General features: G+C 41.1%; 1 protein-coding gene across 2 annotated transcripts in view; it reads right to left on the reverse strand.

Annotated features, from left to right (window-relative positions):
* The window catches only part of DNAJC6 (DnaJ heat shock protein family (Hsp40) member C6), a 194,229-nt gene extending 174,236 nt beyond the window's left edge, over window positions 1-19,993 (reverse strand). Inside the window, exon 1 of one of the 2 annotated variants that reach the window (XM_044002152.1) lies at window positions 19,835-19,993. The gene's annotated coding sequence lies outside the window, so the exon portion shown is untranslated. Of the gene's footprint in view, window positions 1-11,750; window positions 11,871-19,834 lie in introns of those variants that run through there. The other variant, XM_044002153.1, reaches the window with a different exon arrangement.
* Between the last annotated feature and the right edge of the window lie 3,018 nt (window positions 19,994-23,011).

Genomic DNA, 23,011 nt, shown 5'->3' on the forward strand with positions numbered 1-23,011 from the left:
TGAACAGGTCAGATACACAAAATGCAGAAAGAAATGTATCTGGTAGCTTAGTATTCAATGAACACAAAGATTCCAGTGACTGTGATAAGGATTCACGACTTAACAAAAACTCCTGGGGGAAATTGGACAGCACTATGGAAGAAATTAGATTTACTTCAATGCCTCACACCTTATGCAAAGATAATCTCCAAATGGATACTGACCTAGATATAAGAAGTTATATAATAAATAAATAAATCAGAAAGACATGGAAAAAATTACCTATCAGATCTATGGATAGGAGAAAAGTTCATGACTAAACAACGAATAGTGAAGTTCGGAGAAGATAAAATGGATAATTTTGATCACATAAAAAATTCTTTGTACTCACAAGTCCAATAAAGCTCAGATTAAAAGGAAAACAACTGGGGAAAAATCTTTCCCCAAGTTTTTCTGATAAAGGTCTCATTTCCAAGATACATAAGGAACCAACTAAAATTTATAACAAGAACCATTTCCCAATTGATAAATGGTTTAAGAATAGGGACAGTTAGTTCTCAAGGAAAGAAACCATATTTCATATTTCATATAGGTATATTTATAAAAATACTCCAAACCACTCCTCATTAGAGAAATACCAATTAAAGTCATTCTGGTGCTCTGTCTGACATTCACTAGATTGGCAAAGATGACAAACAAGGAAAATGATAGATGTTGGTGGGGCTGTAGGAAAAAAGGCATGGAGTGCGAATATATATAAACATTTGATCAAAGAAAGAGAAAAAAAGGTCCTTTATGTACAAAAATATTTGTAACAGATCTTTTTGTGTCGGTTAAAAGAAAAAGACAAACAAACCCTGGAAACTAAAGGCATGTTCACCAATTGAAGAAGAGCTGGAAAAGGTATGGACTATGAATGTGATGGAGTACAGAATGAGTAAACAGGTAATTTCAAAAAGACAGAAAGACTTGTGTGAACTGCTGCAGAGTCAAGTAAGCAGAACTAGAATAATTTGCACTATGATATCAGTATTGTAAAAATGAACAGTTTCAAAGACTAATAAATCGCTGAAGGATGAAATGAACAGAAAAATGAGAACAGTTTATACAATAACAACAATATAAAAGCAAACAATTTTGAAAGGCACAAGGACCATAATCAACACGATGACCATTAATTTATGAACCCAGAGGACCGAGAATGAAACATAGTATCCATAATAGAAAGATGGAATATTTAGAGGACAGAATGAAACATAGACATTTTTGTTTACAGCCATTGAGGAAGTTAGCTTTGTTTGATTATAAATATTTGCTCTAGGAATTTGCTTTCTTTCCCCCAATGGGATGAGGGGTGAGAGGCAGAGAAAATGGAGATTTCAGTTATTACATATTTGCTACAGATATGGAACATTGCGTGTACTTTCAGATGAGGTCATTATATTATGACTTTTATTTAATTGGTTTACTTTACTACAAGAGACAAGGGGGAGTAATATGTAAATGATTGCAATAGAAAAACAAAACATATCAATAAAAGCTTTTTTAAAAAAAAAGCACAGGCAGAAGCTGGGGTTAGGGAGAGAAGAGAGCTTGAGTCCAGCTGGTATAGTTTTCTGTTGTAGCATAGAAGCCCAGTGAATGCTGAAGCCAAGGGGAAATCTGGTAAAGGGCAAAAGGGGGAAAGGATAACTTGCAAATGTCCCAGGTAATGGCAATTCCACAATAGCCTCGTTCCTACTTCAGTATACTTCCAATGTCTTAATGATTCAGTATCTAGGATCATAGATTCAGAGTTGGAAGGGTCTTTGGAAGCCCTTAGGTCTAATCTCCTCATTTTACTGAAGCACAGACAGATCAACACAGGGTCACACTGCTAGTAAATTGTCTGAGGCAGGTTTGAACTCACGTCTTCCTGACCTAAATCCAGTACTCCACCCACCATACCATTTAGAAGCCAAGATCTTCCTGACTCAGTTTTTCCCATTGTAAACCTTTGGGGAATTCTCCAGCTACTACAGAGATGAAGAATGAAACCAGAATATCTGTCAGACATAGAGATTTGCATTTTGGGAGCTAAAATTCGATGGGCCACAATGGCTTGCCAGGTTCTTCTTGTCAGAAAGATATCCAGAGTTAGTCTTTATCTCAGTGGGAGCTGAAGGATGCCCCAGAGCTTCACACAGGGGAAATGGAGTTATCAAGAGTGTAACAAGCCAAGAGGCTCTGTTCCAGCCCATAAGACTTCAATCTAAGCATGTGGCTCTCCACGTCTGAGAGATATCCTGGGATACAAACATGTTGTTCATGATAAAAATGAAAAGAAGTTTTGGTCTATGAAATCACTGTTTCCAGGCCTCCAACTGTCTGTCACTTTCAGAGTGATGATTGCTTCCCTTAGGGAAGGATAGAGGATAGACAAGGGGAACAGTCTAGTCTCCTGGAGACTGCTCCAGATGAGATCTAAGAAAGCCAGGAAATGGAGGGTTTAATTTCTTATTCTTAAGGTAGAACAATATCAGGACAAGACTAAAATATTTTCCTACAAGGAGGAATTTTCAGTTTTGTGGTGCCATTCATTTTAGCCCTAGCAGGAGAGGAAAGCCAGATTCAAGTAGTGAGCTGTCTCCTCCAAATTAAATGAGCACATCCTCATTTAAATAATAAGGACCAATAACTAAGTTGCGGGTAATGGAGCTTTAGACTTGCTCAACCATTCTGAAAAAAAAAAAACAATTTGAAATAATGCAAATAAAAATGTTAAATTGTTTATACCCTCTAGTGCAGGGATCTCACTACCAGATTTTTAACTCTATGGTCAATGACAGAAACCAAAACGTTTATAGCAACCTAAAGGCAGAACAAAGCTAAAAACAAATTATGTGCACATCAATTTTGGGGATGGCTGAGAAAATTGTTTCTAGGAATGCAATGGCACATTACTATATCATAAGGAATGAGAGTTAGAGAGAAGACCAAAAAAATGGGAAGACTTGAATGAACTGATATCAGGCAGAGAAAGCAGAACCAAGAGAATACAGAGCCAATTATTACAATGGAGATAGTTCTTGACTGTGAAAATAATGAACCAGTCCCTTAAAGTTGTTGCATGTATTTGAATCCACAGTATTTAAAGTTCTAATAATATAAAATGTGGCCATTGTTTCCAACCCAATAGAAAAATGCAGTGTTAATGCAACCACTTCAGTGGTTTCATTATTTGCACCAATCAGGAATTAACTGTATCATAACTGAAAACAACAGTAAAAGAAAATAAAATCATAATATCATAAATAAATTAAGATATCACAAATGAAAATAATTGTAAATTATAACAGAACTACCAAGACAATGTTGGTTGTAAAGTAAAAACATGCATTCTTCTTTTATCTCAAATGGTAAACTTCAAAAATGGAAAATGACATGTAGTGTCAGTTACGATCCCATGTTACATGATTTTGCTTAAATGTGTGTGTTTTAAATATTTTATTTGCCTCCAATTACAAGTTAAAATAATTTTTATCTCTTTTTTAAAGTTTTGAGTTCCAAATTCTATCCTTCCCTCCCTCTCTTCACTTCCCTCTTCCAGAGGCACTAAGGATTCAGATATAGATTATACAAGTGTAATCTTGTAAAATATTTCCATATTAGTGATTTTTATACAAGAAGACTCAAAAGAAAAAGAATGAAAGAAAGAGGAAAATAGCATGTTTCAGTTTGTATTCAAATATCAGTTCTTTTTCTGGAGGTAGTAGTATGCTTCATCATTAGTCATTTAGGATTGTTTTGGATCATTGTATTACTAAGACTAGCTAAGTCATTCACAGTTCTTCCTTGAAAAAGTTGCTGTTACTGTGTATAACATCCTCTTGGTTCTGTTCATTTCAGTATGCATCAGTTCATATAAGTCTTTCCAGGTTTTTCTGAAATCATCCTGCTTCTCATTTCTTATAGCACAATAATATTCCATCACAATCATATACCACAGCTTGTTTAGCCATTCCCCAATTGGTGGGCATCCTTTTTATTTCCAATTCTTAGCTACCACAAAAAGAGCTGCTAAAAACTTTTTTTGTGCATATAGGTCTCTTTGAGATACAAACCTAGCAGTGGTATTGTTGGATCAAAGCACGTGCACAGTTTTATAGTCCTTTGAGCATAGTTCCAAATTGCTCTCCAGAACAGTTGCATCAGTTCTCAATTCCAACAACAGTGCATAAGTGTCCCAGTTTTCCCATATCCCCTCTAACATCCATCATTTTCCTTTTTTGTCATATCTGATAGGTGTAACATGGTACCTCAGAGTTGTTTTAATTTGTCCAAAGCTCCATTGCCAGTGACTTAGATTATTAGTCCTTTTTCTTTAAATGAGGGTGTGTTCATTTAATTTGGAGGAGACAATATTGTATTTGCATTTGTCTAATCAATAATGATTTAGAACATTTTTCATATGACTATAGAAACCTGCTTGTTCATATCCTTTGACCATTTATCAATTGGGGAATGACTTGTATTTTTATAAATTAGACTCAGTTCTCCATATATTTGAGAAATGAGGCCTTTATCAGAAATAGTTGTTGGAAAACCTTTGCCCAGTTTTCTGTTTTCCTTGCTGTGTGATCCTGTGCAAGTCACTTAACCACTTAGCCTCAGTTTCCTCATATGTAAAATGAAGAGCTTGAACTTGCTGGCCTCCAAGGTCCCTTCCAGCTCTAAATTTATGATTCCATGGTGGATTCTATGATAATAAAAATGTTGATTGGTTCAAATAAATTTCAATAAATGCTGTATGTCAGATGATTAGGCTGCCTAGCAATTTGTTTGTAGTACTTTTCCTGATTGAAGCTGGATAACCCTTTCTTAGATATGTTCTAAAGAGAATTCTGTTCACATTGGGCTAAGATTACATGGTTTCTGAGGGCCTGTTCAACTTGGCTATTCTTGGACCTCATATGTTCAACAGAACCAAAGCCTAAAACATGAAGATAGGTACTCACCAAAGGCATTCACTACTAATGTGGAGAATGTTCGGCTAAGAGTCCAAAGGGACAAAAGTGTTTCTAGAGATAGTGAGATCCTCCAGAGAATTTTATTTTCATATGATACTGTATTGATTACATCAAACCCCAGAATACTTCAGAGCAAAAGGGCTAAGAGAATGTATTTCCAAAAATACTGTCTTGAAAAGAAACATGAAGGGAATTAATAAGGAGAGACTTTAATTGGCATCCAGATAAAACTAAATGATGGGACATAACTGAGAAGTCAGAAGTTGTAGTGATGGTTAAAGGTGACTTTGACTATGATTTTTTTCACAGCAGATTATAAATAATTCTTTGTGTTTTTATTTTGTCATTTTTCACACTATTGATAAATAATATAATTGGATGGTTATTTCAGTCTAGGATACTGGGATGAGGGAAGGAAGGAGAGAGGGAAGAGAGAGAGACAGAAAGAAAGGCAGAGAGACAGAGAAAGGGAAAGACAGAGACAGAGACAGAGGAACAAACGAAATCAAGAAATTTCTTTAGTTTATTAAATTTATATGTGGGGGCCACTAGGTGGCGCAGTAGAAAGAGCACTGGCTCTGGAGTCAGGAGTACCTGAGTTCAAATCCGACCTCAGACACTTTAACACTTACTAGCTGTGTGACTCTGGGCAAGTCACTTAACCCCAATTGCCTCACACACATAAAAAAATTTATATGTGTACATTTTGCTTCCTCCCAATAGAATTGGGAGCTTTTTGAGGGGATTATTTTGTTTTTGTCTCTTTATTCTCACTCCCTAGTACAGTACCTGGTATTTACTAGGTGATGAAGAAATGCTTATGGAATGGCCAATTAATGAATAAATGTCAGCTATATTCAGGATTGTACTTCTATTTTTTAAGTCTTCTTTATTGGGTGGTTGGAGGAGACATAACAGTGAGCCAGGATTTTGAGGAATAGATGTGAGAGACAAGAGAACAAAAGACTTGGGAAACAAAGTAGAAAGCAAACAATACTCAAAGGGCAGGCAAGCTGGAACTAGACAATAGGAAGGTGTGGTTCCAAGGGGGATGCACTGCCCTTGATGTTGAAGCCACAAAAATCCAACTCTTCCTTTCATAACCTACTACTACATTAATGACATCTACTGTTTCTCATTTTCCTCACTATGGTGCCTAGTAGATTGGCAGGTACAAGGAAAGCACATAAAGCCTAATTGTTGCTAGATATACATACTGATCTCCCGGAGACCTGCATGAAGTCCACAAGGACAGGGAGTGGCTTTTCTGTCTCTATTCTTTTTCCCCGTGTCTAGTCCAATGTTTTGCATGAAGAAAGCAATTAGATGTTTGTGAATAAACATGTGGTACATATTTTAGCGGAATATACTGCATTATAAATGATTCATATGACAAATTCAGAGAAGTATGGAGAGGCTCACATGAAGTGGTGTAAAGGACAGTAGGCAGAACCAGGAAAAAGAACATGCACAGCTACTCAGACAGTGGAAATGGAATAAACAAAACATGGAAACTTAGTGCTGCATCATTAAAAGATCAAGAAACCAGGTTCCAGAGAACAGCTGAAAAAACCCAGACCTTTTCTTTGAAGAAGTGAGAAGACAATGGGAGTAGAACCATAAGACTCAGTTGATGCGCTGGTTTATTTTGCTGAACTGGGGTCACTAGTTTCTAGGATCCCAGAGTTAGAGGTGGAAAAGACAATAGGGGCCAGCCAGCTCATGCAACTCTCTTGTTTTACAAGTTATGAAACTGAGGCCCATTTTCTTTTTTTATTACTATTATTCCTTTTAAGGGATTGTTTGGTGAGTAGGGAAAGAGGGAAGGATATACTCAGAAATAAAAGTGATATAAAATAATTCAATATGATTAATAAACTATTAACAAAATTGAAAACATCAATAATTTAAAAAAAACAGTAGCTGGTACTTCACAGCTCTTCTACAAGTGCAAAAGGAAAAGATAACATATTGAATTCTAATGACTCTATGCTTTTAAAGTATTTAGAGCTTAGCTCAACTTCTGCTGCTCCAAATTACTTTTCCACTTTGCTCCTTCCTATGTGGATACCCTCTTCCTCATTTATGTGGTGTCCTTTCCCATTAGAACATAAGCTCCTTACTGTAACGATTGGAATGACGCCACCTGCTGGAGACTTACTGTAGAAGAGTTCCGCCCATGAAGCGAAGGTCTTTGAGGGCAAGACCAGGAGTCTTTTCTTTGGCGTCAGGAAGTGACGTTGGCTAGTGGGAGGAGGAAGGAAGAGACTGGCGCTCGGTCTCACGCTCTTTCCTGAGGACGCTGGTGGAGAAGGGAGCTAGTAATGCGCTCTCCCTTTAATAGATAGGAATCTAGGCCTTTTCTTCTCTCTTTACCAAACTCTTATTCTCCTTAATAAATGCTTAAAAGTCTAACTCTTGCTAAAGCTTATAATTTATTGGCAACCACTCATTAGATATTTTAGACAGTTTAGCTAGAATTTTAGCCCTTAACATTACTATTACCAAAGGACTACAAAACTGTGCATATCCTTTGACCCAGCCATACCAATGGTAGGTCTATACCCCTGAGGAGAATTTTTTGTTTGTTTTTTTTGTTTTGTTTTGTTTTTGTAGGGCAATGGGGGTTAAGTGATTTGCCCAGGGTCACACAGCTTGTGTCAAGTGTCTGAGGCTGGATTTGAACTCAGGTACTCCTGAATCCAGGGCTGGTGCTTTATCCACTGCACCACCTAGTTGCCCCCCCCCCCAGGAGATTTTTTTAAAAAGAGGAAGAGAATCTATATATACAAAACTACTTACTGTAGTGGCAAATAAATGTAAATGTCCATCAACTGGGGAATGGCTAAACAAGTTATAGTATATAATTATGATGGAATACCACTGTGCTATGAGAACTGATGAGCAAGAAGGTTTCAGAAAAATCTGGAGAGACTTATATGAATTGATGCAAAGTAAAGTGAACAGAATCAGGAGAACATTGTACATGGTAACAAGAATATTATAACAATGATAAACTTGTGAAAGACTTGGCTACTCTGATCAAGACAATGATCTAAGACAATTCTAAAGAACCCATGATAAAAAATGTTACCCACCTCCAGAGAAAAAAGTGGGGAACTCAATGCAAATTGAAGTATACTTTTTTTTCCCACTTTCTTGATTTTTCTTGCTATCTCTTATCTACCTATCTGCCCTTCTATCATCTACCTCCCTAGCTCCCTATCTACCTTTCTACCATCTATTTACCTTTCTATCATCTATTTATTTGTCTATCTACTTTTTATCATCTTTATGGGCCTTTCTATCATCTATTTATCTATCTACATCTCCAGATTTCTATCATCTATCCAATCCACACTTTGCAAAGGCTGACATGTTCTTACAACGTAGACACACACGGGGGCGTGTTGAACAGCCTGGATTGGAGAAATCCTTTCCTTTAGCTGTGAACATGCAGAAAACATTTCTGAGGACTCTTAAGCAATGACCCTGATGTCACCTGGCTTCTGCCTGGTGCAGCCTCACATTAGACACAAGCCTTTCAGCTGCTCAGAGGTAAAGGGCTCTGACTGAGGGATTTCATGAAAAGGACAGGCTTTGGGTAGAGGAACAACGCTCCTGATCTCAGTGTCTCAGCTCTGGCATGTTTGGGGGTGAACTTCCAAATAGACTGGAGATTCAGCTGCCTCTGGCTCCCCACTTCCCAGCGGTCAGAGAAAACTGGCCCATTGCTCCTCTTTGAAACTCCAGAGATAGCTAAATATCTTTAAGTAGTAGCCAAGCAAACAGAAGAAGAGCGCACTCCTTGGGAATGCTGGGAATGTTCTGATTTCAACCTGTTCCTTTTCCCCCAGAGCAATAACTAACACGGGGAAGATGAGACTTTGTCACAGGGTGCTAGCAAGCAGAAAGAGGCACATCCCCACACCTCATCTTGCTATCCCTACATCTCATTTTGGGGCTACCACTTGCCCACACCTGTTGCAACTTCCCCAGTTTTGCCTCCCTTCCCCTAATTTGGTTTAACAGAGCATTCCTCTTCTCCTCCATAATCCCTGGGGACAAAGATAGAACTAGCTCCACCCTCTTCTGGTGCAATTTCATCCATGGGGGAATCACCTAGTGCACGACTGTCCCCTACCCAACCCACCCAAACCCTGCTCAACTGTTTTTGCCCCGGGGAAAGTATTCCTAGTTACCACTCTGTCTTTTCCATTAAATCATATAGGAGGCTCACATATTAGGCATTGGGGAAGCTTCGTGGTTCAGTGTCTGGAGGGCTGTATTTGAAGTCAGGAAGACTTCAAATCTTGTCTCCCACACTTACTAGCTATGCAGCTCTGAGTGAGCCTCTTAACTTCTGACTGACTCAGTTTACTGATCTATAAAATGGAGATATTAAGAGCACCTACCTCCCAGAGTTGTTGTGAGGAGATGAGATATTTGTAAAGTGTTCTGTAAAACTCAAAGTTCTATATACATGTTAAATTATTACTTATCTTCATCAGTTGTGCTGAAGACACTGACTTTGTTGGCTTTGGGTAGTCAAGCAAATAAACAAGGAGCTCACAGGGCACTCTCCTTCCCCTGCATCTCTCACCCAAGGGATGTTGTTTTCCCCAACTCACACTGGTCAGGGCAACACTGGTTACTAAAAGGTTAACACAATGTTTTTTCAACAGGATGAAAACATGCTATTTGGCAGCTTCCCAAGACTGCCAGTTAAATGTCAGAGTCAAAGCCCCAGTCACCCGGGGAGCCAAGCTTCTTCCCAGCATGATCGATGTTAAAGATGGGCAAAACTACAGGAGAGAGGTCTGGGTGGAGAGTCAGAGACAATCCTGAAAACTGCACTCTATCCATAGGCAGCCTGGTCCCCAGGCTTGCTTCCTTCTGATGCCTTGTGAACATTTCTCATGGCTCAACTCTGCCAGGACAGGAGGAGAAGTTATAGCTATTAACCCAGACACACAGCTACACAGCTTCCCGATTTATCCTGCTCCTATGTCCCTCCTCTTCCCCTTCCCACTCTGAACCTCCCTTCTACCCAGAGGTGAAGGCATCACATGAAAAAGACCCACTCCTAGGAAAAGACCATCTCTTCCAGGCATAGTCCTTCTCCAAGATCTCTGTGTTGTTTCAGCCCATCGTTCATTATCAGCAGCACGAAAGCAATCATACAGCCACAGGATCAGAGATAACACAAAACAAAACCATAAAGGGGGTCTCAGAATCTAACCTCTTCCCTTTACAGAAGAGGAAAGTGAGGGTCTGAGAAATGTGACTTGCCCAAGGTCACACAGCTCATGACAAATCCTGTTTGGGAGCCTGTGTACTCAATTACATAAATAGGTATTAAATTCCCACTGGGTATAAAGCACAGTGCGAGGTTATGGAAGAGGTATAAAGTTTAGATATGATGCCACCCCTGCCCTCAGGGGGCTTGCAGTTTAGTAGAGTATCTCATGTGGAATGCTGTGCTGGCGACTGGACAAAGGTATATTAAATAAGTTCCCTTCATTATAACATCATGGAACATGTGCATTTCTTTGCGGTGTACTTTGAAGACTTGTCCAGATGTTTGGATTTAAAAACAGTTGGAAAACTGGAATTGAACAGACATTTGAGGGGCATGTATGAGGAGGCAGGAAAATGAAATTTGAGTCGTGGCACCATCTTGTTAGTCTGAGCAAATCACTTCCTTTCTTTGAGTTTAAACTTCTTCCTCTGTCAAATTAGATGGCTGGATCTGATGACTTCTATGGTATCTTCTCAGCTCTGTGATTAGTATAATTTCATTATGAGGGATGACTTTTGGAAAGCAGGATAGTGGGAAGAATCCGGGATGGAGCACCAGAGGATGTGTGCTCCAGCCTAGCTCTGCTACTGATTAGGAGCTGCTGTGGGACCTTCAGCGAGTGGCCCCGCCTGTCAGGGCCTCAGTTTCTTCATTTGTCAAATGAAGGAAGGGGTCCTTTCAGGCTCGGTGGTTGGGTTCCAGCATGGTTTGGTTTTCCCTCATTCAAAGGCATTACACAGTACCTGTAAACTCTTGGAGAGATAGTACTGTTTTGTTTTTGTCTTTGGGACCCTGCCTGCCACTAAGTAGGTGCTTAATAAGTGAAGTAATGAATTGAATTGGAGTTTCTTAGGAAGATAATCATGCCTGGGTTTTGTAACACAGTGGGATGCACAACATTAGTGAGGTTTGCATAGCGCTTTATATATATCATTTCATTTGATCCTCACAACACCCCTGCAGTGCTATTTTTGTCTCCATTTTACAGGTGAGGAAGCTGAGGCTGAGAGGAGAAGTAACCTGCCCAGGGTCACAGAATTAGTGTCTAAGGCAGGATTTGAACTCAGGTTTTCCTGACTCCGAGTCCAATGCTCTAGTCACTGGATCGTCTAGCTTCCATGAAGTATGTAGTAATGTCCCATTTAGTGGATGAGGGAAAGGAGGCCCATGAATAATTTGCCTTGAGTCACACAGAAAAGGTCAAAGAGAGCATTGGAGATCTGGCTGTAATGTATGATCCCTGTACGTGTCATGAGAAAATGCCCCTTTAATACAAAAAAATCCAAAACAAAATCAAGAAATAGATCCTTGACAGAAGAGCTATTCTCAAGGGCTAGCTGAAAATGCCAACAACAACTCTGAGACCAAACACAACATCACAGCCAGAAGTGACTTTCAGTAAACCCCTCCAGTAATCAACAGATTTCCCCAGTCCTCACCATCCCGAGTAGGACACTTACCTCTCTTCTTCTGCCTCAGACTTCCCTGTTCCGGGAATGACTGCTCCTGGATTGTCAGCTGCTCTTTCTTTGCCATCATTGGTCAGGACTCTTTGCTCCTCACTTCTGACAGGCACATTCTTCAGCCTGTCCTTCGACCTACACGCCCCATGATCACCCTGGCCAAGCACCAAGTTGGAACAGGGCCAAAAACCCTCCAGTTTTAAAAGTTGCCTTGGTTTCTTCCTTGGAGGAAATAGGGTCTTGCAATGATGACCCCCAACCATGAGAGGTCACCTGGACACCCAGCATCCATGACATTCCATTAAAAATTATTTTTAAAAAAAGCGAAGGGATTCAAAGGGATGATCTGTCTCTTTTGTGACTGGGTCACTAGAAGAGATAAATAAACAAAACAAGACAAAACCGAGCTCTGTTGGTCTTGTGAAATTATCTCAACGATGGCTACAATTGTGAAAATTACAAGCCCTGGCTTGTAATGGAGCAGAGACTGCTGGGCTGGCTCATATACAAGAAAGGGAGAGAGCGGATGCAAGGGCATCTCCGTGCTTGATGCTTCCACATAAGAAGAGCTCATCAGGCAGTTCTCCCTGCTCCCCTGCCTTCGACAAAGGAGCTCTCATAGGCACATATGTTGTTATCATTGTTGTCTCACCACCCATGGAGGAAGCTGGCCAGAAACATGTCTTACTTTCCATTTAAGTTCTCGGGGCCCCTGAACATTATATTTAGACAACTGGATGATGCCATCCCCAGGAGTATCTGCTTGTTTTGACCCATTAGAGAAAATCAGTGGGTTTGCCTATGGGTCACATTACAGCCACTGAATGTTAATGCCAAGAGAGTCCTATTAATAGCTTCCCTTAGGCAGACCGAGGACTGTCCAGCAGTGAACTGGCTATTCACTTCAATACTGCTTTTTAATAATGAATAGGATCATAGAAATAGAGATGAAAGTGACTCTAGAGGTCATTTAATCTAATTCTTTCATTTTACAGATAAAGAAACTGAGGCTCAGAGATGTTAAGTAACTTACCCTAGGTCTCACAGAGTCAGGATTTGAACCCAGATAGTCTGACTTCACAATATACAGAAACAAATGAGAACAGTAACCTAGTCTTTGATAAACCCAAAGATCTCAGCTCAAGAACTCACTATTCAATAAAAGTTTTCAGGGAAAATGGAAAGCTATCTGGCAGAAATGAGGTGTAGACCAACATCTCATAGCATATATCAAGTTAAGCTCAAAATAGCTCAAAACATGTTCTGGACATAAATTGCATATTATAAGAGAAGTAGTGAAACACATCAGATTGGGGAAGAATTCACTACCAAAAAAGAAATAGAAAGGTTCACAGGATGTAAAATGAATAATTTTGATTGCATAAAATTAAAAAGATTTTGCACAAACAAAACTAAAGCAGCTTAAAGGAGAAGAAATGCAGGAAACTGGGTGGGGGAATTTTTTGCTGTAAGTTTCTCTGATAAAGGTCTCTAAAATTTATATGGAACTGAGTCAAATGTACAAGAGTAAGAGCCATTCTAATGATAAAAAGTCAAAGGATATGAACAGGCAATTTTCAGAGGAAGAAATAAAAGTTTTCAATAGCCATATGAAAGTATGATCTACATCACTAATAATTAGATAAATACAAATTAAAACAACTCTGAGGTACCACCTCCTACCTATCAGATTGGCCGATATGACAGAAAAGGAAAATGACAAATGCTGGAGGTACTGTGAAAAACTAGGGACATCAATGCACTGTTGGCAGAGATGTCAACTGGTCCAATCATTCTGGAAAACAATTTCAAACTGCGGCCAAAAAGCTATTAAATTGTGCATACCCTTCGACCCAGCAATACCACTACTAGGTATATACCCAAAGATATCAAAGAATGAGGAAAAGGACTCATATATGCAAAAGTATCTGTAGCAAATCTTTTTAGTGGTGGCAAAGAATTGGAAACTATGGGGATGTCCATCAACTGGAGAAGACTTAAACAAGTTATGGTATTTGAATGTGATGGAATACTGTGCTGTACGAAATGATGACAGGTGTGATTTTAGAAAAACCTCTGAAGATTTGTATAAACAGATGTAGAGAAAAGTGAGCAGATCCAGGTTAACTATGCAATAACAACAATATTGTGAAGATAATAAATTGTGAAAGATTTAGTAACTCTGATCAATAAAATGACCCATCACAGTCCCAAAGGACTTATGATGAAACATGCTACCCACCTCTAAATGGAAGGGCAGCTAGGTGGTGTAGTGGATAGAGCACTGGGCTTGGAATCAGGAATACTCATCTTCCTGAGTTCAAATCTGGACTGAGACACTCACTAGCTGTGTGACTCTGGGAAAGTCACTTCACTCTTTTTGGCTCAGTTTCTGCATCTGTAAAATGAGCTGGAGAAGGAAATGGCAACCCGCTCCAGGATCTTTGCCAAGAAAACCCCAAAAGGGATCACAGAGAGTCAGACATGACCGAAAAATGACTGAACAACAACAAACCTCCTGATAGAGTACTAATGGACTCAGAGGAGAGATTGAAGCTCTGGACATGGCTGATAGGGAAATTTGTTTTGCATGACTGTATGTCATTGTAATGGGTTTTGGTTTTTCTCGACTTCTCAATTGGTGAGAGAGGAAATGGGAAGGGAAAGGATTTGGAACCAAAAGCACAACTGAATTTTAAAAAATCAAATAGAATAAAAACAAAGCTATGGGAGTTCAGGCTACAGAAAAGAAAGGAAAGGAATGGAGAGGAGAGGAGAGGAGAGGAGAGGAGAGGAGAGGAGAGGAGAGGAGAGGAGAGGAGAGGAGAGGAGAGGAGAGGAGAGGAGAGGAGAGGAGAGGAGAGGAGAGGAGAGGAGAGGAGAGGAGAGGAGAGGAGAGGAGAGGAGAGGAGAGGAGAGGGGAGGAGAGGAGAGGAGAGGGGAGGAGAGGAGAGGAGAGGGGAGGAGAGGAGAGGAGAGGGGAGGAAAGGAGGGAGGGGAGGAGAGGAGGGAGGGGAGGGGAGGGGAGAAAAAGAAATAAGCATTTATTATATGCCTACTATGTGTGAGGCATGATGCTAAGTGATTTACAAATATCACCTTATTTGATCCTCATAAAAGCCCTGGGAGGTAGGTGCTGTTATCAGCCCCATTTTACAATAAGGAAACTGAGGCTGATAGAGGTTAAGTGACTTACCGTGGTCACACAGCTAAGTGTCTTGAGCCTGGATTTGAATTCAGATTTTCCTGACTCCAGGCTAACTGTGCCACCCAGCTGCACACATCAGGCCTCATGGAAAGGGGACTAGAAAATCATCTGGGGCTGTTCTCTCTCAGGAAATTTTCAAGGAAGAGACATGTTCACTGCAATCCCTATTTCCCCAGCAAAAAAGTGAATACTGACCAGCAGGCCAAGCCTGGCAATTTGTGCACCAATGGGAGTGGGACATCAACAAGCATTTACTAAGTGTCTGCTGTGTGTCAGACACTGTGCTGAGCACTGAGGATTCAAAGAAAAACCAAAATAGTCCCTGCCTTCCAAAAGCTCAGTCTAATGGACGAGACCCTAGAGTGAGTGACCCAGGAAGCAGAAGGACTCAAGCTATGAGATCAGAGGAACAAAAGAGAAAACCTAAATAAAAACCTAGGACACAAGTGGGTCAAATGAGAGAGCACCTTACAAACAAAAGGAAGAAGGAGCAAAACCTCAAAGAAAATCAAAATCCATTCAATAAATATTATAACATGAAGAAGAGTGAGTCTTGTGGACTCCTCAGAGATTGTGGGACAATAGCAAGAAATTCCAGAATGTTTAAAAAGAGAAATCCAATCCCTAAGACTGAGTTCAGCTGCCCCCCTCCCTCTCCTAGTGTCTTTCCCTCTATCACCTTCTCCATCCGCATCTCCTTTGTACCTTATTATTGTGGAATGTTCTCTCCTCCATTAGACTATTAGCTCCTTGAGGGCAGGAACTGATTTTTGTTCCTATCCCCAGAGCTTAGCACATAGCAGGCACTTAATACATGCTTGCTTATCCATTGATAAAAGAAGAAACTCTGGAGTCAGAGTCCAATCAAATCCATAATCATGCAGTTTTATCCTGGGCTTGAAGAAGGCCGGAAGGCAGAGATGAGGAGAGAGAGAATTCCAAGCAAGGGGGCAGAAAGTGAATAGGCCTGGAGTCTGGAAATGGAGGAGATCTTGGGTAAGGAACAATGAGGAGGCTAGGGTCACTAACTGACAGAAGATGTGGAGGGAGGTGAGGTGGAAGAAGCCTGGAAAAGTAGGAAGGGGTCCAGTCATGGAGGACTTTAAAAGCCAACAGGATTTTATATTTGACACAAGATGGCTCCAATAGCCAATGGAGTTAACTGAATGGGGGGGGAGGTGTGACATGTTCAGATTTGCTCTTTAGGAAGATCAATTTGACAACCAAGTAGTGGATGGACTGGAGTTGGGAGAGACTGAGGCAGGTAGACCCCCCCCACCCCCGCCCCAACAGCTATTGCAATAGTCAGGTATGAAATGAGGAGGGTCTGCACCATGATGGGGTCAGTGTCAGAAAGGAGAGGAAGTATAGATGAGAAATGTGGTGAGGCCAGAAATGATTTGTTGTTGTTGTTCAGTCACGTCTGACTCTTCTTGACCCCTTTTGGGGTTTTCTTGGCTAATAACCAGGAGTGATTTGCCATTTCCTTCTCCAGCTCATTTTACAGATAAGGAAACTGAGGCAAACAGGGTGAAGTGACTTGCCCCGGGTGACACTGCTAGTAAGTATCAGAGGCTAGATTTGAACTCAGTTTTCCTGACTCCAGGCCCAGTGCTCTATGCAATGTGGTGCCACCTAGGTGTCCCATATAAATGACAGGACTTGGCAACATTCAACATGGGAGGTGAGAGTGAAAAATTGAGGCTAACCCTTTGGTTGGGAGTCTGGGTGACTGAGGATGGTGGTATCCTTGAAAGTAATAGAGTGGGAGAAAGCAATGGCCAAACATTCACCATTCCGGGATCTTTGTCATGGGGATAGGATCGGAGGACAAAAGCTCAAATCCCCCCTCTGCCATTGAGTTACTTTTTTTTTTTTACCTCAGGCAGGTCATTTAACTTCTCTGTGCCTCAGTTTCTTTAGCTGAATAACAAGGGGATTGGAGTAGACAGCTTATGAGTTACCTTCAAGATGTAGAAGTCAATGCAAAATTTTAAAAGCAGAATTCACAGCGAGACGGGACTATGCTAGACTGCTTTGTGCCCCTGAGCAAGTCACTCAACCTTTCAGAATCTACCTCAGCTTCTTCATCTGTTAAAGTGGGGATAATAGTAACACTTACCTCACAAGGTTGTTGTTGGAAGCACATGAAATAGCGGGCAGAGCATGTTGTGAACCATAAAATGCAATATTAGTGCTAGCTATTTTGGGTGAAAACTGGACGTATGATGATACAATGACCCAAGATAATTCCAAAAGACTCATGATGGGATGTGCTCTCCACATCGAGAGAAAGAACTATGGAGTCTGAATGCAAATCAAAGTACACTATTTTCACTTTTTTGGTTGGGTTTTTTTCCTCATGGTTTTCCCCTTTTTTTCCTGATTCTTCTCTCACAACATGACTAATATAGAAATATGTTTAATATGATTTTCCCGTATAACCTATATCAGACTGCTTGTTGTCATCGGGAGGGAGAAAAATTTGGAATCAAAAACTTATAAAAATGAATGTTGAAAACTATATATATAATTGGAAAAAATTAAATACTATTAAGTGTGGGGGGGGAGGAAAAAAAGAAAGTTGAATGCACAATGGAGAAGCCCTCCAAAGAGGTAGAGAGTGTATAGAGAGAATAACAAATGTAAGACACAAAAACATGAAGGCAGAGGAAAAGAAATGGACCTTTTTAGTTATGTAAGACATTGCGCCAATCAACACATTTGAACAAAAGAAGAAAACCCATTTTCTCAAACTGAAAAAAAAATTCTATTTTCTCAATAGGTTCATGTCATCAAGCTCTCTGAATTGGAAGGAACCTCAAGAAAAATGGCTGATTGGGTTTCCTGCTTTCATGTAGGCATGCTGTGGTGCTAGTGTTCCCATTTTATAGATTTTATCCACTTTCACACAGCGGGGAATAAATTCATGGAGTTTGTCAGGCCCCAGGAGGTAGGAGAGGTAAAAAAAAATGTAAAGATCTTAATCCATAATGAGTCACTGAAGTCAATGAGACAGAATGTTGAGCCGCAGGAGGCCCCCAAGAGACACGATGACTGGCAACACCTATTCCTCTTTCAACAAAATGTCAGGATTCACAAGCACTCTCTTCCCAACAATCTGTCAAGTTGAAAAGGTACAATTTACAGATAAGGACACTACAGTTTCATCTGTAACCTTCAGAGGGTGATATAGAGGCAGTGGAATGGAGTGGATAGAATGCTGGTCCTGTGGGCAGGGACACCAGAGTTCAGATCCTGCTTCAGATTCTTTCAAGCTGTATGACCTTGGGATGGTCACTAAACCTCAATAATGGACTTGATGATTAAAAAAAAATGAGAGTTGGGCTTGATGATCTCTAGAGCCCTTTCAGCTCTAAATCTACAGTCCCCTGAGTCTTCATGCACATATTGGCTACCACACAGTGTCTAGGAGGAATTAGTTGTCATCTTTCAGATAAACCTTGAAGCTCCCAATAGCCAATGTCTTAGCACCAGGAGATTTGGAATAGAAGGAATCTTAAAGCCCATCCATTCCAACCTCCTCAGTTTTTAGATGAAGAAATGAAGACAAGGTACTTAAATGATTTGTCGAGGTCATGCAGGATTTGAACTGAGGCTCCTTATTCTTTCTGTTATCCCATATGACCTTTTTAAGTGAAACTGAAGATCACATGATCCCCAATGAAGTTACCAGTATAGAAAATTCCAGTTGATTCTCAGAAAGCAGGAGAACCCCATTCATGAGAAAAGATCCTTCCCTTGGATGGGAAAAGCATTTAGCAAAGGTTAAGGGAGGTTTCCTGACCTTTTGGGGTAGGGGCTAAGAGTTTAAAAGCTCAATCCTGCTGGACTAGCTAGACCTTGATATTCCATCAATCTGCATTTCTTTGGTGTGGCTACTCCCTCCACTCACACATGAGGCAACCTCTCTAATAGATGATCAATTTTCACAAGCAGCTGTTGCCAAAACATTAATTACTTGGTGGTCAATCTTCTGTTGATGAGATTATCCAATCTTGTCCAAACTGATCCTTAAGTGATCCCCCCCCCCACACACACACCTTCTTGTCTCTGACTCTCTGAGTCCATATAATTCTTTCTCTGCCTCTATATGTCTCTCTGTGTGTCTCTGTCTCTGTGTGTCTCTCTCTGTTACTCTGTGTCTCTGTCTTTCTCTTTGGCTCTCTCTCTCTCTCTCTCTCTCTCTCTCTCTCTCTCTTTCTCTCTTTCTCTCTCCGTCTATCTCTCTCTCTCTCCCCCCCTCACCAAGCTACCCTAATTGGTTTCTATCCTGTTTCAGAAAGATTCCTTAAGTAGAACATTCCAGAAAACTCCCCTCAATTACCTGTATTCATATCCAACAATCCCCAATAAATATCTTACCATCTCTGTACTGACTCTGCCTCAGTGAGTTTCTAGGAGTCTTGCCAATCAGTGCTGGGAACCTTCGAGTTCAAAGTCCCTCCTGCCTGTTCCTCCCAAACTGAGATGTGGACCAGATAACCCCTGTACGATGTGGCTCTGTGCTCTCCTGTGATGCTTTGCACCCATTATATTTAACCTCATATCTTTTCTTCCCTCCAACATTCAAAACCAAAGGCTGAACACTTCCTCTTAGGGAAGTGAGAAACTCCATAGAGCAGTTGCTTTGTCCTTTCTGTGGCTCCTCGTAGAAAGGGGCCCATCAGGGGATGGCAAGCACGAAGTCGGTCTGGCACAGACTGCTTGCCCTGGGCAGCTAAGTGTTATTAGTCAAGCTAAGTTTAGTAGCAGGCAGTGGGGAGTTGGGGGATAAGTTATGGCTATGGGCTAGATTGGTATGGGCTGGCCAATGGCTCGAGATGCTCTGAGGCCACGCTGGGACACTCACCTGCTCTAAGGAACAGAGCTGCTATCTCTTCATTCAAGCAGGCAACTCACTCTTTAGCTCTACTCTTCTTTCTCTCTCAGGGCAAGTCCAAAGCCTCAGTCTAGTTGGAGTCTACCAGGCCTAAACAGCATCCTGGGCATGGGGCGTGGCCAGGGAGCATAATTCCAAGGCAGAAGCTTAAGATGACTTGTTTAAAACCTTCTAGAGGATGGAAGAAACCCAGCTGGACTGCACAGGCAGGCAGTACCAGGAAGAGACTTACCCTCTGGGAGGGAGCAGGGAGGGTGGGGTTTGTTGTCTTCCCCCCACCCTTCCCCCCCTTGCTGGGACACATTCAGACGGAAAATTTACCATCCCTCTGGCAAGGGTTTCTTATGCTTGTGGAGTCTGGGAGCTGGGTGGGGCTCCCTCAGTCATTCAGAAACAACTGGCATCTGTGTTTTGGGGCGTGGGAGGGAATCTCTTTGTTGGAGGCATGCTTGGCATTTTCTTGTCCATAGGCTGGTACAGGAGATCATGTAGGGTCAGGATCTCAGCTCCCTGAGAGTCACAAGATCATAAATTCAGAGCTGTGAGGGAGCTCTGAATTTTTATTTTATTTTATAGGTGAGGAAATAGGAGGCCCAGAGAGGGGATGATATGCCCCAGGTTACGCAAGTGATGAGAGGTACAGGTGAAGTGCCCGAGTAGCTCCTCTGGACATATGTGGATATGGTTTCCAACCTGGTATTTCATTGGCAAAGGGAGCTGCCAGTGAGGACATTTCTTCTACCAATGTAGAATGTCCAGGAATGCTGAGAGGTGAAGGGACATGTCCAGAGTCACAAAACCAGCCCGTGTCCATGCGCCTGTGGCCCTTTGCTTGGATTGGCCAGTTTCTATCCAGCGTTACCATTTCCTGAAACAGCCAGGCTATCCCTGCTCGCTTCTCTCAGGCCTCCACCCCTGACTCTCCAGACTTTCCGTCTTCTCCCCAGCAGCCTTTAAAGCCCTCCTATCCTCCCTTCCCCCACTTTCTTGCTTCCTTTATTTAGTACAATTTTAGCATTAAGTGTATTACTACTCTTTGAAGATCGTTGCAATAGATGTGACATCTCTCTTTGTTAACCTCGAATATAAAGATTTTTCAGCACACCCCATTTCCCAGTCATCCTGAATAAATGAGTCAAGTATAAATACAAAGTTCTATGAAGCCTCTATTTGTAAAATTTTCCTGTGATATTCAAATCTTCATGTCTTTTTTGGATATTATTGTCAAAATTTTCCATTTCCTTTTTAAAAGGATTTCCTACCTTCCTTTTATGTGTTGTCTTCTCTCATTAGAATGTAAGCTCCTTGATGGCAGAGATTGTCTTTTTTGCTTGTATTTGTATTCCCAGCACTTAGTATAGTGACTGAACCACAGGAAGCATTTAAGAAATATTTTATCTGACTATCTATGTATCTATCTTTGTAGCAGAGCCAGGAAATAAACCTAGGTCTTCCCAGTTCCAAGGACAGACTACGTATGTCTTTCATATGTATGTATTTGTGTGAATCTATGTATGTGTGTCTCAAAAACAGTGTTGTTTTAGGCTTTACTACTTCAGTCAGTCAATTCCATGCATACTATGTACCAGATACATAGCTTAAGCACTTGAAGATACAAAAAGATACAAAAAAGAAGCCCTGCCCTCAAGGAGAGCATAATCTAATAGCAGAGACAACAAGGAAATAGTGATGTATACGAACATGCTAAAAACAAGATAAATGAGAAATAACAAACAGAGGGAAGACGCTAGAATTAAAAAGGGTTGGGAAAAACTTCCTGTTAATCTTGGCATTTTAGTTGAGACTTAAAGGAATCCAAGGAAACCAGAAGGTGAAGATGAGAAGGGAGAACATTCAAGGAATGAGGGACAGCCAGAGAGAATGCTCAAAGCCAAGAGATGGGTGGTCTTGTTTGTGGAACAGCAGGAGACCGAGGGCACTGAGTTGTAAGGAAGGGGATACAGAAAGGTCTAAGGTGTAAGGAGACTGGAAAGGGAGGAGAGGGACAGGTCGTGAAGGGTTTTGAATGCCAAACAGATCACTTTGCATTTGATCCTAGAGGTGATAGGAATCAGATAGTTTATGGAGTGTGTGTGTGTGTGTGTGTGTGTGTGTGTGTGTGTGTGTGTGTGTGTGTGAGAGAGAGAGAGAGACAGACAGACAGACAGACAGACAGACAGACAGACAGACAGACAGACAGACATTATCCAGCCTGCATTTTAGGAAAATCATTTTAGTGAATGGATGGAGGATAGAGTAAAGTGAGAAAAGACTTGAGGCAATGGCTTGGATCTGTGTGGCATGAGAGACAGTGAGGAGTCCAGGATGACTCTTAGGCTGTGAGTTAGGAGGACTAGGAGGATGGTGGTACCTTTGATAGTCATAGGGAAGTTTGGGGGAGGAAGGATTTAGGGGGAAAGATAATGAGTTCTTTTTTGGACGTGTTGAGTTTAAGATGTTGACTGGACATCCAGGTCAAGATGTCTGAGAGGCAGCTGAAGGTATGACTAGAGGTGAGCAGACCATAGATTCTTTAGTGCACAGTTGTCAAGTCTAGATTTTACTTATATAACATCTCTTGCTTGGATTGTGCATCTGAACCAATCCAACAGCCATTTGTTGTGTCTATCAGGTGCCAGGCATTGTGCTACATGCTCCAGGCTTCTTCACTCTGGGACCTTCCCAGAGGACCTTGTTAAACTCTGGATCCAGTATTCTGACTTCATCAGACCCACTACTAACAAATGCTCTCCTGACCAATGTCTCCCAGACCATCACATAGGTCTATGTGATCCTCATTTTCATGAGGTGGGCTTCCTGGCTTCACAGGACACAAAATTACCACCTACCGGGAGGCTGAATGTTCAGCGATAGTCTATAATCACCTGCCTCCATCAACAGGCCTCTCTCTTGTCACACATATTTGGCCTGGACTCCTTCCTCAATGGTTAGCACTCTAACCATAGTACATAGCTGGTAAGACCTGAGTTCAAATCCAGACTCACACACTTACTATTTCTATAACTCTGGGCAAGTTACTTCATCTCTGTTTGCCTCACTTTCCTCAATTATGAACTGAAGATAATAGCACCTACCTCCCATAGTTGTTGTGAGGATCAAATAGATAATATTTGCAAAGTGCTTAGC

Source organism: Dromiciops gliroides, chromosome 4, assembly GCF_019393635.1.
Source record: "Dromiciops gliroides isolate mDroGli1 chromosome 4, mDroGli1.pri, whole genome shotgun sequence".
Taxonomy (NCBI): Eukaryota; Metazoa; Chordata; class Mammalia; order Microbiotheria; family Microbiotheriidae; genus Dromiciops; species Dromiciops gliroides.